The sequence below is a fragment of the Acipenser ruthenus genome, chromosome 34 (assembly GCF_902713425.1).
Source record: "Acipenser ruthenus chromosome 34, fAciRut3.2 maternal haplotype, whole genome shotgun sequence".
Taxonomy (NCBI): domain Eukaryota; kingdom Metazoa; phylum Chordata; class Actinopteri; order Acipenseriformes; family Acipenseridae; genus Acipenser; species Acipenser ruthenus.
The window spans coordinates 11,094,006-11,111,319 of NC_081222.1; the positions used below are offsets into that span (position 1 = coordinate 11,094,006).

General features: G+C 43.5%; 1 long non-coding RNA gene across 1 annotated transcript; it reads left to right on the forward strand.

Annotated features, from left to right (window-relative positions):
* The first annotated feature begins 415 nt into the window (after nucleotides 1–415).
* On the forward strand, nucleotides 416–13,192 carry LOC131705067 (uncharacterized). Its single transcript, XR_009310154.1, has 3 exons — nucleotides 416–662; nucleotides 12,356–12,505; nucleotides 13,081–13,192. It is a non-coding gene; the product is annotated as an uncharacterized LOC131705067 (long non-coding RNA).
* The last annotated feature ends 4,122 nt before the right edge of the window (nucleotides 13,193–17,314 follow it).

Consider the following 17,314-nt stretch of genomic DNA (forward strand, 5'->3'; position numbering starts at 1 on the left):
AACATCACAATTTCACTTGCAAAGCATTGTAGTGGGGCTGCTGCAGAGATCGTAGTTGCTCCGTACACTAAAATGGGGTGCTATTGTTAGAAGGCTAAATGCGTACACCTTGGCTTCTAGCAGAAGAGGGGCAGCCCCCAACTCGCAACAATTGCATAAAAAATTCTGCTACCCTGGACACCAAAGGAGAAATGGCGAGCCCCAGTCATGACTTTATTTGGGCTACGATTTTTGTTCTTTTAATGCATGAAAAATAAAAAAATGCACATGAAGGAGAGTAACTGGTAGAATCTTCAGAAAAAAATATCTGCAGTGGTTTTAGTGCATTAGGATGCCATAAATGGGTCAGAATTTCTGGGTGATTTTAGGGAGTGCTTTTAGTAACAAATCTCATCAAGCTGCTACATTTCTGAAAAGCAGGGCTGGGTGCAGGGAAAGTAAATGTGTCCAGCCCTGACATGTGTGCACTAATAACATGATTGTAATCATGACCTTTTCCGGTTTAACAAAATCTTGGAGGTCAAGTTTGCAGTGTTTGGAATAATGACAATACATTTCTCAATGCTATGAAGCTGCTGATAGATTCACTTGTAAACACAGTAACCCTGAGTTTTGTCATTCTCTCCTAGGTGTCAGGAGGCCTGACTACACCCCAGCGCAGAGTGAGTATTTCAGATGTGTAAGTAGAAAAAATAAAACACTTCTGATTTATTCAAGATCAAGACTGGAGAAAAACAAACAGAATTGAATTTAATAATTACATTTAATAAAGCCACAAATGTATTTTGCCAAACAGTCACCCAATTAGGAATATTACCTCGACTCCCAAATCCTGCTTCCAGGTGTTAGTAACAGTTAGCGGTTATAAGATTCCATTAGCAAATGGTCATAAATAGTAGATACCATCCCCTGGGAAGGGCTAGTAGGATCGATCACACCTGCCAAAGGAGAGGGTGGCAGAGCTGTGTCCCATGGCACACCACAGGCTTGCATAGCTGATCTGAGCCTGAGGTACATAAAGTAAGAGAAGTCGGGAAGGGAGCAGGTTTATTTGAGTTCCTGGAACATACGAAGGCCTCCATCACATGTCGCCAAGCAACCCGAGTCATGGTCCAGCCAAGTTCTCAATGCTTTAAGTTGGAATGCCCGGTTAATAGAATTTCAAATGAGGAACAGACAGTCCACCTGACAATCTGGCTCATTGAAAAGATGTAAACTGTATTCGTGGGCTACTGCCTCCCCATATAAATTTGGAAACCATAGAATGAGCTTGATCAGTATATTTGGGAGGAGGGGCAACATGAAAAACAAAAAGTTGATATGTGGTGGTGCATTAATTTCAAATCGTTGCTATTCCTAACCTTGCGAAGACAATTGCAAAGAGGACCAACTTAAGAGATCAGGCTTGACCTTTTGCATACAAGTAATAGTTGCCTCTACAAATCTGGTGTAAAGACGAATAAAGCTGTATGCGTAAATAAGTAAAAGTTCTCTCAATAGGGGGATTAGGGGGTAGCACAGTGCCCCTAGTGGCAGTATACAAAGGCATCAAAATCGATTTAGTTCAGTTAACTTTGTAAGCAAACATCCTTCCAAATTTTTTAAACAGGATCAAGACATGAGGGATAGATTATGTTATGTTGGAGATATACAGTATAAAAGAATATCATCGGCGTAGAGAGAAATTACATGTTTTGAGCCCTTCATTTCAATTGGAGAGATAACTGCACTTTGTCGAATTCCCAGGACAGAGCAAATAAAAAGGATGACAGTGGACATACTTGTCAGATCCCCCTTTCCAAATTGAAAGGAAGAGATAGAGAACTAACAGTTAAAACTGAAACCAGAGGAGTATTTATACAGCATCCACACCATATAAATAAAACCATGACCAAAACCAAAATGTTCTAAAACTAACCACAGGAAGACCCATTCCAGACGATCAACAGCCTTTTTAGCATCAAGAGATAAAACTGTACAGGCTGCAGGGTGAGTGTCAGCTGAATAAATTATATGAAGCAAACGTCGATTATTGTCTGATGCCAATCATCCTTTCATAAAACCAGTTTGATCAAAATTAATTTGATTTCCTATAGAAGCCTCTAATCTAGCACCTAGCGTACAATTTACCATCACTATTAATGAGAGACATTCAAGAGGTTCTTTGCCCTTTTTTAACAGCAGAGATATCAATGCAGTTTGTATTTTTTTTTTTTTTTATAAATTTGGAATCACCAATTATTTTTTTGATTTTCTCTCCAATTTGAAATGCCCAATTATTTTTATTTCAACCCGGCCCACCGCTGCCACCCCTGTGCTGACTCGGGAAAGACGGACACACGCGTCCTCCAAAACGTGCGCCGTCCGCTTCTTTTCACTGTGTAGTCTCGCCCTGCAGCCAACTCAGAGCTACAGTCGGAGGACCACGCAGCTCTGGGCAGCTTACAGGCAAGCCCGCAGGAGCCTGGCGCAGTGAGCCGAGGACACCATGGCTGACCTAAGCCCTCCCCCACCCGGGCGGCGCTCGGCCAATTGTGCGCCGCCACCTGGGAACTCCCATCCACGGTCGGCAGTGGAATAGCCTGGACTTGAACCGGTGACCTCCAGGCTATAGGGTGCATCCTGCACTCCACACGGAGTGCCTTTACTGGATGCGCCACTCGGGAGCCCTTCAATGCAGTTTTTTGATCTTTGTGAAAAGAGCCAGTATTAATAGCATGATTTATAGAGCCCAGTATCAATGGGCCAGCTCAGTCCCAAATCCCTAGTAATAATTATGAGAGAAGGCCATCTAGACCAGGGGCATTACCTTTTTTCATTGACTTAATAGCATTTTTCAGTTCATCCAATTTTAATGGGGGATCCAGCTGTTTACTATGTTCAGCCTACAGTTTGGGCATATTCAAGCCATCTAAGACCCTGCAGGTGACATGATCGGTTTGTATTTCAGACTTATAAAGATTAGATTAAAATACATCAAAGGCCCTATTTACCTCGTCTGGATTTGATTGCATTAATAGAGGCCAGGGAGTCATTGTGCTTTAACAATTATTATTTTTATTATTATTATTATTATTATTTATTTCTTAGCAGACACCCTTATCCAGGGCGACTTACAATTGTTACAAGATATCACATTATTTTTATATACAATTACCCATTTATACAGCTGGGTTTTTACTGGAGCAATCTAGGTAAAGTACCTTGCTCAAGGGTACAACAGCAGTGTCCCCCACCTGGGATTGAACCCACGACCCTCCGGTCAAGAGTCCAGAGCCCTAACCACTACTCCACACGGCTAAAGCTTTAACTGATGAATTCTCTTTGGATTAATTCAATTTGCTGAAAACATGAAACTGCTCTAGACTGTTCTTGGTTTCTTTAAAAACAACCCCCTAAAAAAGTTTCATGCACAAGAAACTCTAATCTATTAAAACAGACTTTAAAGTAAAACATTATTTAAATAACGCAATTAAAGTGGAATTAAATAAACCTCTTAAAGTGGACAGGAGCAAGAGGAGCCCCGAAGTGCCAATTTCAAAATGGTAACTGCACTGTTAACAATCAAGTTCAGTGCAGGAAGTTAAATACCCCGAAGAGATAAAGTTAGGTTCCCCACTCAAGCCTTTCTCAAATAAATGAAAACCAAGGAGGCAGGTATAAGATATAAAAATACAAAGAATGTTTATTAAAAGGCTTCCAGTTTGAATACTGGAAAACCTGAATAAAGAATTAAAGATGAATTACAAGACAGTTTGCATTGTATCTGGAACAGGCAGCTGTAGTACCACTGAGTTCCACTAGAGGGGAGTCTTGGCACTCTGAATACACACAATAAGATCGATATACAGCACTGCAATTCAAAGGTTCCCGGCGTCTGTTGCAGCAATAGCGCCCGAGAATCCTAAATAAATGAAAATACACAAATTAAGAAAACAAAACCAAAAACTCAGTGCGTGAATAATATCACAACAAACACAAAAATAAAACAAAACAGTGCATACAGGATACAGGACTGCATACAACACAAAAAAGTCTCCGAAACTAATAACACGCTGTATACTTTAAGAAGCTCAATTATAGATTTCAGAAATTAGATAGTAATAATTCTTGCTGTTAACACAAATTCAAACCATTCACCAAAGGAAGTTTCTAGCACATAACAGTAGTTAGTCTTTAACGTCTCAGATCGGCAGTGCGTCCTATCAAATAGGAAAACAGTAACCCTGGATACAGAGAGTCGTTCCTCTAACAAGAGAAAGTATACAGGTGCAACGAAAGCAATACTTTTAAAACAGAAAAAACAGCACTCTAATATACAACAAACGAGAAAAAACTATAAAGGAAACTACAAAAAGCAACACAGTTTCTTTAGTATAAAAGAAACAGAATTTCTTTAATCTAAAAGAAACGTTAGTTTACTTAACGTAACCCTGGATCCCTAAACCACCAACGAACATTATGTATGGGATATGCCTGTACAGTGTCCATATTAGGACATCGTCATTTCTCACGTCTCAGCGTCAGTTATCAGGAATTTCTTTGTCATGGATCATTTAGTTTGGCGATCAGTCATCATACACTATACTTACGATATGCTTTTTTTCGTAATGACTTCAGTGAGTCTTGCAATTTCTTTATGGGTGTATCCACGCGTAAATACATTTCTAATAGAGTCTCCTAATGACACTTAAGGAATAAAGTGCATTATTTTGCGTTTTATTCGTTTTTTTTTTTGTCTTCATATTTTTCAGTTGATTGACATTCGCAGTAGCCAATGAAATCATAGGATATGTAAACTTAGAAACATGATTGGCTGTTACGTTAAGTCCCAGAAAAAATTCTGTCTCATGGTTGAGGAAGCATTTCTCTTTCAGGGAATCAGGGTTACGGTAGGTAACCTAACGTTCCCTTTCAATTCGAAGACGACCACCAAGACATTACATATGGGATAATGTATACCAGAGCCGTCGCGAGGGAGAAGGAACAGCAGCATATGAGGGACGCATCAGAACCGCATAACCCAATGGTTAGCGGTGTGAGCTAACACCCTCAAGGACCCTCGTGCCTAATGAAGGCAGGGCACGATCTACCACATTAAGGCGGTAGAACCTGGAGAAGGTATGTGGCGTAGCCCAGGTAGCCGCATTACAAATATCAGACATTGAGGCCCCTCTGAAAAGGGCCCAAGATGTAGACAACCCTCTAGTGGAGTGTGCGGCACCATCATACGCAGTTGAGACTGTGTCCACAATCCTGTGTGACAGACCCTGCTTAGAGGGGCTGTCCTAGGGTCCGTGTCCCGTGACAGACAAAGAGCTGGTCAGACTGATGCAGAGCTCTTGTAATATCCACATAGCATCTCAATGTCTGCACTGGGCAGAGGAAATTCAATCTCTCATCCTCCGTTGAAGCAAACGGGGGTGGATGGAAGGACTCCAGTTCCACAGACTTATTAACGTGGAAGGCTGTGATCACCTTGGGGAGGAAAGCAGGGTTGGTGCGCAGAGACACCCTGTTGCCATCCTCCCAAATACGCATACAGGAGCTGTGCAGAGCTGTCTGTCGCATTTGGTGTTGAGGTGGAATGCACTGAGCCACGCTTGTAGCGGGCGCATGCGAAGCAGACCCAGCTGAATGGTCGATATGGCTGCGGCCATCAGACCCAATAGTTTCTGGCACAATAGGAGGGTGACCTGCGATCCCTGTTGGAACAGGAAGAGGCGACCCTGGATAACTGCAACTCTGTCGTCTGACAGGTATGTACACATCATACCGGAGTCCAGCCGGAGCACCAAGTACGTTGTGCACTGCACTGGTGTAAGCCGACTCTTGGCATCATTGATGGTGAGGCCCTGCCTCGCCAGATGCTCTGTCATGACCTCCATATGGGCCACTGCTCCCTCCCGCGACTGGGAACAGATCAACCAGTCGTACTGCAGCTGTTGTGCCAAAAAGGGGGTCTGGGGCCTTCAGGGGCCCTGCTTGGGCTGCTGAGGGGCTGTATGAGGTGGCTGTCTAGGGTGCTGGCCCTGGAAACGCCTCCTGGGACACTGGTGTGTGGGCTGGCCACATGCTGCGTTTCCTCTGCCTGCCGGGTGGGCCCAGTTGTTTGCTGCTGGTGTGTCCTGTAGGCGATGCCTTAGGTCACCCAGCGGAGCCATAGGGACTGGAACTGTCCAAGTGACTGCGTTCGACCTGCCCCAGACGGAGGCGCGGGGAGGGAGCAATGCGGCCACCGAGGATGCGGAACTTGCCTTCCTGGCCTTCTACACCCGGGGCTGAAAAGCCACACAGATACTGCAGGCCACGTCCCTCTCGAGGGCCAAGGTGGCACGTTGGACGCCCAAGCACCGCGCACAGAGGGTATGTTTATCCTCCTGCAGGATATTTGCATTGCAGGCCGTGCAGGGGTGGAACCCCGACTTGCCGACATGGGTCTGGTGTTCTGCATCAGCTGTATATATATATGAACATTTATTTTACAAATCAAAACAAGACAATGTAAATAAATAAACATCTGAACAGACATCGGTTTACGACATACATATTTATAAAACTGAAACGATAGCAATACATTTTAACTTTTCAACAGCAATTGGTTTATTATCAGATGCGCAAAAGCAACTGAACAACGTAGATACATAAACTTAGAAAAAAAGAAGCGCACAGCACAAGAAGTTATAAAAAAAAGTCTAATATATTTTTCTTTTATTCTTTTTTTTTTGACAAAATGGTATTCCTTTACCTTGAGTCTAAGGCTGTTCACAATCAGCACAGATAATGCGCTTCTCCACTCCGCCTTTCTGCACAGGGCACAGCTGCCCGAAGTTTTATTTTTATTGCACTTGCCAACCTGGCATTGGTGTCTCTTGCGGCTCTCAGCGGGGTTGCCAGCTTCAGCTGTGGGTACACGCTTGGCTCCCTCTGTTCCAAAAGCTTCTTGCGAAGTTCCTGTGCTAACTGTAAAATATATTCTCTCCTTGGTAAATTCTTCTCTGTGCATTCTTTGTAAAGTACCCAGAGTTGATGGCTGCTAGGTCCAATACATTGTAAAACACCTGAACAGACCACCGTCGGGAGCCAGCTTTCACGAAATACTTCCGTGCCATCTGATCCAAAACATCAACTCCATATTTTCTTGCATTGTAAAACTCCACGGTCTCTGGTATTTCTTTTCACTCTTCCCGATGCTAATTGACTGACCAAAACAGCACAGCTGGCAAGCAGGTGCCAGCCTTTGAAAAGGCTGATTGAAAAACAATAAACGGTCAGTCAGTCACTCAGGCACAGAGTAGACTAATCTGATTACAGCTAAACACATTGCGGACTGGTAAATAAAAATAATAAAGTAGAATACCTGTATAATCACAATACAATTGTTTTCTGTGTGGCCGTCAATGTGACTGCTGCCGGGGCTTTTAGGTATAATGTAATATATCTCCTTTATTTCTGCACTCCCGCGTTTCATGCTTTGTGAGAATATTTAATACATACAGACAGAAAGGTACACGAACGCACAGCCCCATATGTGTTACACGACTGGAGAAAATTACATTTTAAAACCATAAACCTTCAAAATGACTGCTGCTGGGCTTCTAGTGTTAATAGTGCAACGCTGTGTGCTCACCCACTAGCGCTGTATTGGAGGGTACTGAACACCATGTACACCGTGCACACTAAGTACCGTGGGTACCGCGTGCACCATGCACCGTGCAGCACCGTGCGCTCTTGCGCTAGCTCCGTAGCAGTGGCCAAGCACCGTGTGAACCGCGTGCACCGTGCGTAATGAGCACCATGCACACAGAGTACCGAGCACCATACACGCAGAGTACCAAGCACCATGCACGCAGAGTACCGAGCACCATGCACGCAGAGTACCGAGCACCATGCACGCAGAGTAGCGTGCACTGTGTGCACCGTGCAGTAGCGCTGTAGCAATGGGCACAAAGCACTACCGGCACTGTGCGTACCGAGCACCGAGAGCACTATGTGCACCGTGTACCATGCAGCGCTGTGTCTGTGTACTGACGCTGTAGCGCTGGGCACCGTGTGCCGTATGCAATGAGCACCGAGATACCGAAGTACCAAGAGCCATGCATGTGCCGCAGTACCGACGCACCAGTGAGGGCACTACGCAATTGTGCCTACCCTAACCGAGCGGTCACACACACCTGGTCAGTGCGTAGCGTGCACCAGGGGGACACAAGGGCCGAAGCCGCGGTGGGCGAGTTGAAGCAGACAGAAAAACAACGGTAGAAAGATAGTATAGGGGCACGCACACTGTTTGTTTACAAGGTCCGACTCACCGAGGTGGGCGGGCCTACGCAGCCATCGAGGGCTACTCGACAGCGGGGATACGGCAAGGCCTAGCCCCGTGGAGGAACCGTGTACTCTCAGAAAGAAATAGACAACCACTCGCAGGTTACTGCACAGGTAGTCGCTCACACACGACAGACAGATAACACAGAGCGGCCTACCATGCAAGCAAGGAGGCCGCTGAAAGACAGAAAGGTGAAAGGCTCGGTCTTTTCAAAGTCCTTGATTCCGGGAAAGCGGCGAGCCAGCTTTCAGCACGAATGCAAGGGAAATACAATCGACTCGAGAAGCTCTTTTATATGAACACGCTCAGCTGAACACAGAGGTCTTACCGTACCGTCTTGAGAAGGATGACAGTTTTATTCCCTCGGTGGGCGGGACCAAGTGCATCATCCCAGGAAGGGGCCTATCGGTAGCTATGGTATAGAGAGCTCAGTGATACCTACCCAATGGGCAGGCATCCCATACATAATGTTCGTTGGTGGTCGTATTCGAATTGAAAGGGAATGGTGGTTGACATTAAAAACCTAAAAAAAAAAAACATAATACAGAGAAAATTAGTATCAACCACACTAACCAACAACGAAACCAAATGAAATGCAATGTAAAAACATTACCTCCAGGCGAGACGTGGCTGTTGATAAAGAAAAACTCAATGCTAAAAGACTTCCTAAAACAAGGGGCCTGATCTTTCTGTTTTGACAAGGATGGGGTCGGTTCAGGTTGCAGATAATCTGACACCAAGACAGAAACATCGGGCTCAAAATCTGGTGGCTGCTTTTCCTGACGTGTTTTCTCCAGTCCCGCGGCAGACCCGAGTAGCCCATCATCACATTGACGTTGAACTGGAGACACAAGTTCGTCAAAGGCCATACCGTATACCTGAAAGGAAAAGACAGGTAGTAAAAACAGAGATTGATGAGATGCTCAAGCTGGGGGTAATAGAAGAGTCACAGAATGACTGGAATAGTCTGATCGTTTTAGTGGATAAGCCAGATGGGTCGACTCGGTTTTGCATTGAAGTTCAATGCTATCCCAACCCCCGGGTATATGAGTTGCTGGAGCGTCTAGGCTCGGCTCACTTTATGACGACACTGGATTTAACGAAGGGGTACTGGCAGATACCCCTGACCCCAGAATCACGGGAATGAACAGCGTTTTCGACTCCCTTCAGGTTATACCAGTTTATTACCAGGCCCTTTGGATTGCATGGAGCCATGGCCACTTTCTAGCGGATGATGGATCACATTTTGCGACCCCATCAGCAGTATGTCGCTGCTTACACAGATGACGTGGTTATCCACAGTGAGGTTTGGCCGAGTCATCTGTGTAAGGTAGCAGCAGTGCTGCAATCTTTGCGGGAGGCTGGGCTCACTGCTAACCCAAAGAAGTGTGCAATTGGGGAAGAGTGAGTCAGAGTATTTGGGGTATCGAGTAGAGCCAGATTAGGCCGCTGATTGCAAAGGTGAAAGCATTGGCTGACTGCTCGATTCCTATGACTAAAACCCAGGTGCGCTCCTTCTTGGGATTGGTGGGTTTCTACCGTAAGTTAATTTAGAACTTTTCCACTCTCGCTGCTCCCTTGACAGATCTCACCCGGAAGGCTGCCCCAAATACGGTTCAGTGGACGGAGCCGTGCCAGAGGGCCTTTCTCGCCTTAAAGAAAAGACTGTGTAGCAAGCCAGTGCTATGCAGTACTGATTTTAGTAGGAGGTTCACCCTGCAGACGGATGCGTCAGAGACAGGTCTCGGGGCAATGTTGTCCCAGGTCCTGTATATCAGCAGGAAGCTCCTTCCCTGCAAAAAGTATTATAGTACCATCAAGAAGGAGTGTCTGGCAGTAAAATGGGCAGGTGAGGCACTCCGGTACCTCCTGGGGCAACACTTCACCCTTGTTACAGATCATGCCCTCTTAGCATAGTTCCACCATATGAAAGACAATCATGCCCATATCACATGGTGGTACTTGGCTCTGCAGCCCTATGCCTTCAGGGTAGTCCACCGAGCAGGAGAACTGCATAAAAACACAGTTTTTCATTCAGGGAAGGCATAGGTGTGTAGAATTTTTTTATGTACCAGTGGTGCCATTCTGGGGGGGGCGGGGGAGGAGTATTTGAAAAGGGACAGGACCTGTAGTGACTCTCGGGCGCATGCGCAGGTCTGCAAGGGAAAGATCCACCTGTCAGTCATGGCAGTGTCACAGGGAGGCGGGCCGGGCTGCGTTGGCTCGCACTCTGATTGGTGGGGCGTGGAGCCAGCTGGGACCTCTGATCAAATAAAATGCTACTCTTCTGTGTCTTTATGTTGGGCTCATCGAGGAAGTATGACAATTGCATGGACGAAGGATTCGGAAACCTGAGACTGCTCAACTGTACTGTGCGGCAGGAGCAAACCGCTGAGTGAGAAGCCAGGTTACTTTCTGATACTCAAATAATTTAGGGGAACCTGAGCCATTCCAACTGTGAGATAGAGAACAGTGGCATTTCTCAGGGCTTCCAGTATTAGGGGAGGTGACAAGCCGCGGCAATAGTTTTTATTTTCTCCTTTTATTTACCATTCTGTTTTGGACTTTACGATTTGTGCTTTCTTACACACCTGTGTTTGTGTGTTGTGTGTGCAGTACCGTCGTTGGTAGAGCACTCACTACTGCACTGTAAAGGAAGCACCTGCCAACTGAGCACTGTAAATAAAACGTGGGTGTTGGGTGACTACAAACATCTTGTCTGCTTCTTAAGTGAACCAACCACAATCCCCCCCTCACACACTTGCATTGCTGTTTCTCAGGTGCCACACACCTGCAATATTTAAATCATTTATAAAGTTATTTATAAAGGGATGAATTAATTGTGGCAGAATCTAAACTGGACTTATCCAAATCGGGGCTGATTACTGCATTAAAACCAACTCCTATTACACATAAGTATTCTGAAAAATTCAACATGGTATCAGCAATCCCTGATAGCAAATTTGCGTCGTATTCAGGGGCATAAACTGACCCCAAAATGAAATCAACATTATTTAACATGGCCAATGAATATATAAATCGGCCTGAGTCATCACCCCAGACCCTTCAATAGATAACTGCAGTTTACTATCTGTAAGGATCAGTACACCCTTAGTTTTGCTTTTTTCAGAGGAAAAGGCTGCAATTCTAAAAAGAAAATTTTGAAAATGGTGGACATCACATGATTTAAGATGCGTTTCCTGTAATAATCATCTGCGATGCAGAAAGTCAAGGCATTTTGTATGTTTCATGGGAGAATTCAATCTCTGCACCTTCGAGGACACAATATTAACATCCATCATTATAATGGTTGAAATGGGACATGGGACTCCTCCACAGACACATTCTAAAAAGCGACTTGTGAAACAGTTTCCATTATGAATATCACAGAAGGTGCAACACAAAGCATTAAAACAACAACAAATACAAACAAGCCACAGGAGAATTCCAGCATTGAAAACTCCCTTGGTTTGAAAAAACTCTCAACTCTTTAGAGCTGTGCCTCTCCACCAGCAATGCATGTCCGAGCCCAGGCCCTCCTTATGCATCACATACAGTCAACCCCCTGAGCCACCAGATAACTGTTTCTCCAAGAAAAGTACCACAAAAGCACAAATAAAATGAAAGATATGTATCTCCATACCGAGTTTACCAACTGTAGCCTTATAATTTAATTAAAACATGTTTCTTCCATTATCAATACTATTTCAAAGTCGAATGTAATATGATTTCTTATGTATTTCTTTGTGGTAAGACTTACAACAACAACAATAATAATATGAATGTAGGAACACACAGGGGGAGGAGGGGGGGGGGGGGTTCAAAGGCAGAATAAAGGGTTGGAGGGGGTTACAGGTATTCAGTCCATTCTTCAAAGTTGCTCCAGGACATCATATAAATAAATAAAATAGTTTGAAGAGTATTCGTGTGGGTGAAGTAAATCCCAGATGATATGTGACTGTGATCCAAAGCCGTGCCGGTCGATCAGCTGCTGGTCACACCACTAACAACAAGAACATTCTTCATGTTTAGGAATCCAGTGCTCCCAATCCACTACGTCGCTTCCCGATGAAGATGTTCAGAAAGACACAGCCGCTGTCTCCATGCCCTCCCTAGCAGGGTCAGCTGAGGAAGCACGAGGGTTTGACCTGAAGCTCGACATTCACAGTCCTAGATAAGCTGGTAGAGATGCTTTGTTTGGTTTCAAATTTGAACCACAGAAAGATGTATTGAACACTTCATAATCTGTGCTTTTTTGTTAAATTGAATGTAGAGATTTTTAAAGTTCTGTACTTACAGTATTCTCTCAGAACCAGCTGAGAGAGGTACTGTAGACTACGGTTTGCCATGTTTTAAGTTGACGGTTGCCTAACTCTTCTGAGCTACATGAGATTTTGTGTTTCTCACATGAACAACGGACGCCAGTGCCAAAAGTACACTTTTGTGTCCTCTACCTAGTCAAATTCTGACTGATCTCATCTGTTTCAATCCCATCAAAGCTTATAAATTATTGGGTACAATTTTCTGTTTGCAGCAGAGCAAAACTAGCCCCCATCTTCTGCAAGTATGAAACAGTGTAACTGTAACAGGTGAAGATAGCCGCAGTTTAATGAGCATTTTGAGTTGTTTCTTTCTAGTTTGAGAATGTAAAACAAAGGGAGCACCACCACCAAACAAAAAAAAAGTTCTCTTGTGCTTTTCTCTCCCGTGTGCTTTACTAACCACAGTCTCTCTGTTCCATTTCTGTATTGTTCCAGGTGTGACTCCATTGACACAGAAATGAATAAACGGCTCAGCTGAGGCTTCATCTTTTACACTTCATTATACCCTGATACTGCCCCACAGAAAGCGATCGGATAAACCGATAGACAAGGAAGCCGTGTTGCTAGACATTTGGAGAGTTCTTATCAGACTTACAGTGGTTTTTTTTTTCTTTTACTGGAGAATAACTAATGTTTACTATGCTATGGGTTTGAGATTTACAGAAGATGTTAACTTTTCAGTGTACTTATAATATTTGTTTAACTAACTAACTAAATAAATAAATATAAATAAATATATTTTAAAAGCAAAGTCAGATGCGAAGCTGTGGCTGTGGCAGCACTTTACCATCTTCCTTCACCTTTCATGAGCACTACACTCACAAGTACCCAATTAAAGGTAACTTACGTAAGAACATAAGAAAGTTTACAAACGAGAGGAGGCCATTCAGCCCATCTTGCTCGCTCGGTTGTTAGTAGCTTATTGATCCCAGAATCTCATCAAGCAGCTTCTTGAAGGATCCCAGGGTGTCGGCTTCAACAACATTACTGGGGAGTTGGTTCCAGACCCTCACAATTCTCTGTGTAAAAAAGTGCCTCCTATTTTCTGTTCTGAATGCCCCTTTATCTAATCTCCATTTGTGATCCCTGGTCCATGTCTTTTTTTCAGGTCGAAAAAGTCCCCTGGGTCGACATTGTCTATCCCTTTTAGGATTTTGAATGCTTGAATCAGATCGCCGCGCAGTCTTCTTTGTTCAAGACAAAATAGATTCAGTTATTTTAGCCTGTCTGCATATGACATGCCTTTTAAACCTGGGATAATTCTGAACCCCATATATTCCCACGCTGTCAGGCAATGTGTTTTGACAGAAGTCAGCTGTGTGGGTGCAGCGGCTGGCGCTCTAGTTTGACAGGTGATTCTGTGTTCTTTATACAATTATGTATCTGTCTCTCCTATTTTTCCTTCAGTTGAAATATAAGCATTTAAAACATATCAGATTAATTGCATTTCTGAAATGTCAAGATTTTTTTAAAACACGTCTTACAAAATAAACTCAATACACAAACCAGTACCTCTTACACAAAACCTTTAACCTTTAGACCGTCCACTGAAGGTATTTATGACTATTTTTGCTATTCAAGCTGCATATTATTACATTCTAGTAGTTTGCATTTCTACATTACAAGTACAAGGGACACTAGAAAAGTTATCTACGTGAGTAAGGAGATTAGGTGAGGCGAGATTCCTTCCTTGCTGTTCAATATAACACCTCCTCAGTGCGATGCACTTGCTCCACTTTGAATTTAATGAGGATATCCCAGCAGAAAAGAACTGCTTGGGCTCCCATCCAGCCTGACAGCCGCTTTGACTCCTTCACCATTTCAAAACTGACACCCATGCAGTGTTTCTTCTGATGAGCCAGAGTGTTCTTCTCTTGGGAACGGTGAGTCTAACGTACCAGGATCTATTTAATAACCTGTACAAAAATGTGCAATGGCAAATAATAGTGTAGCTTACCCGTTTGTTTCAGAGTTCACAGAAGAGTAAAACAGAAATGGAGAATAATGTGTTTACATAAAACATTTGCTGGTTATTTGCTATGTATTCCTGTTTATTAACATTGTCTGTTGAGTATATTATATGTATATGCATTTGGTACCAAAGAAAAAGAAAAAAAAATATATATATATATATATATATATATATATATATATATATAGTTTAAAGGTGTATTATAAACTAACTCTACTGTCATGAGCCTGTGTTTTTCACTACGTGTCGCTCTGTGCATTACCATATTCTACCACAAGAGGGCGGTATTGCCTGATATACTGTATATTTTTATGTGATCCATTCACAACAGAGCAAATCTGCTTCATTACAAAAAAACAGTAGTGCCTCTGTCTGTCTGCACTGACATTGGAAGTAATCTAGTGTATAGGTGGCATACTGTGGTCCCATTCTACCAGCCTCACCCCATTGTACCTGCCCTATACTTGAGCTACCATTGCCCCTTGGTGTAATACAGAGCCATTATTGCATTGCCATTGTAAGATCTGTTAAGGGTGGACTCCGCTGTGTTCTGTGTTTTCTCCCACAGGAGTAAACACAAAACAGGCGACAACCTTCCCGCTGTGTACGAGGAAGAATCCGGGGACAGAACTCTCAATAAACAAATATCGACACACACCAAACTACTGTCAAGTAACAAATGTACACATGATGCTTACTTTCAACTGACTGGACAATCTTGCATCTGGAGAGTCTGCCCTCGAAATGCACAGATTAGAAAACATCACATACTGTGAGAAAAGGGGGGGGTTGCAGGTACTAATTTGTAAAGATATACAACCTTAGAGATTTTTCAGAAATAACAGATATTATAGTTCATAGATTTATGTGTTTAACTTGTAGTAATAATTTGTCAGATTTTGTTCTGCATCTGGGATCTGAACTTGGGGGGGCACGGTCCCTCAAGGCCTCTCCTTGGCGCTGACCCTGCCAGAACGTATAGAGCACAGCAGACTCCTGCTAAACACAGTGCACATCTGCTATAAAATCTTTGTTTAAAAAATGATTATAGGAGAAACAGTTATATTTTCTTTACAGGTTGCCTGAATATACAGTATATTAAATACAAATAAGTAGCTTTTTCTTTGCAACATTCAGATTCAATGCAAAACATTACAAAAAAAATAAGAATGCAGCCCTCCCTGGATAATTGTTGTAGTCAGTAAAAAAAAAAAAAAAGGTAAATTTGTTTCTTTACAATTGAATCCTTCCAGCTACTGTTTTACTGCCCTGCGCTCCCCTGACTGTGTGACTCCCCCTGCACACCACGCGGCCGTGCCTTTACCAGGGGAGACCCTCGGGGACCCCTGTGCTCCCCTGACTGTGTGACTCCCCCTGCACACCACGCGGCCGTGCCTTTACCAGGGGAGACCCTCGGGGACCCCTGCGCTCCCCTGACTGTGTGACTCACCCTGCAGACAACGCGGTCGTGCCTTTACCAGGGGAGACTCCTGGTTATAGGAGGGTGATCGACTGAAAGATCTGTGCAGCATGGAAGAAAATATCGCAATGATACTTACAAGAAACAGACAGCTAGAAAAAATATTGACTTTTTTTTGTGTGTGCCTTCATAAAACAGAGCACTTGTGCTGAATTCAGTGCTGAAGCCAAAAAGAATAGTAATAGAAACAGACAAGATAAAATGAGCTGTACTGAGCAGTGTGTGTGTGTGTGTGAGACTGTGTGTGTGTGTGTGTGTGTGTGAGAGAGTGTGTGAGAGGTGAGAGTGTGTGTGAGAGAGAGTGTGTGTGTGTGTCTGTGTGTGTGTGTCTGTGTGTGTGAGACTGTGTGTGTGTGTGTGTGAGTGTGTGTGACAGTGTGTGTGTGTGTGTGTGTGTGTGTGTTGTGTCTGTCGGCGTGTGCATGTGCGTGTGATTGTGCCAGATACAGAGAGCGCAAGTGACAAGTCTAGGAAAAGCAGTACCAGGGTTACTCTCATCAGGTGCTGTGGAGTTACCAGCCAGTTCAGCGAAGTCTAAGAAACCTAGGATTACCTCCATTTGGAATGGATTCAACCTGTCAAACCTGAAGGGAAAAAAGCAAAAAATACCTTCAGTGGAGGGTCTAGTGCTGTGGATTTTAAAGGGTTTGTGCAAGAGGCACGGGTTTGTAAATTGAGTTTATTTAGTGAGACGTGTTTTAAAAAATCTTGACATTTTGGAAACACGAATAATCTGATACGTGTTAAATACTTATATTTCATTATATTATATTAATTCAATATAATCTCTAACTAGGCATCGGAGAATACTTTTTAATAACCATTACAGTTTTTCACTAATTACTTTTCAAAATTCTGAATTTATATATATGATTAGCCCAGTTTAGCCGGGTCATGTATCCTAGGGTCAAATAGAAGCCCTGCTTGTAAATATATGGATTGTTTTGATGGTGGAACGGGTGAATGTATTATGATTTCAAATGGATTGTGTTGTGTGTGTCTTTTAAAGTAATGGTTTATTATATTGTATGAGTTAAATGTAGTTCGTGTTTAGTTAAGAACACGGCGCGTTGTTGTTACTGTTGGTTTTGCTGTGGTCTGGCAGGGGTGGTTGTTAGCAGTTCGTCCCTGCCAGACATCTCGTGAAAATGCGTCGAAAATGCAGAGGATTAATTATAAACTGAGTTGCTGTGTCGACAATGCAAATATTAAAAACC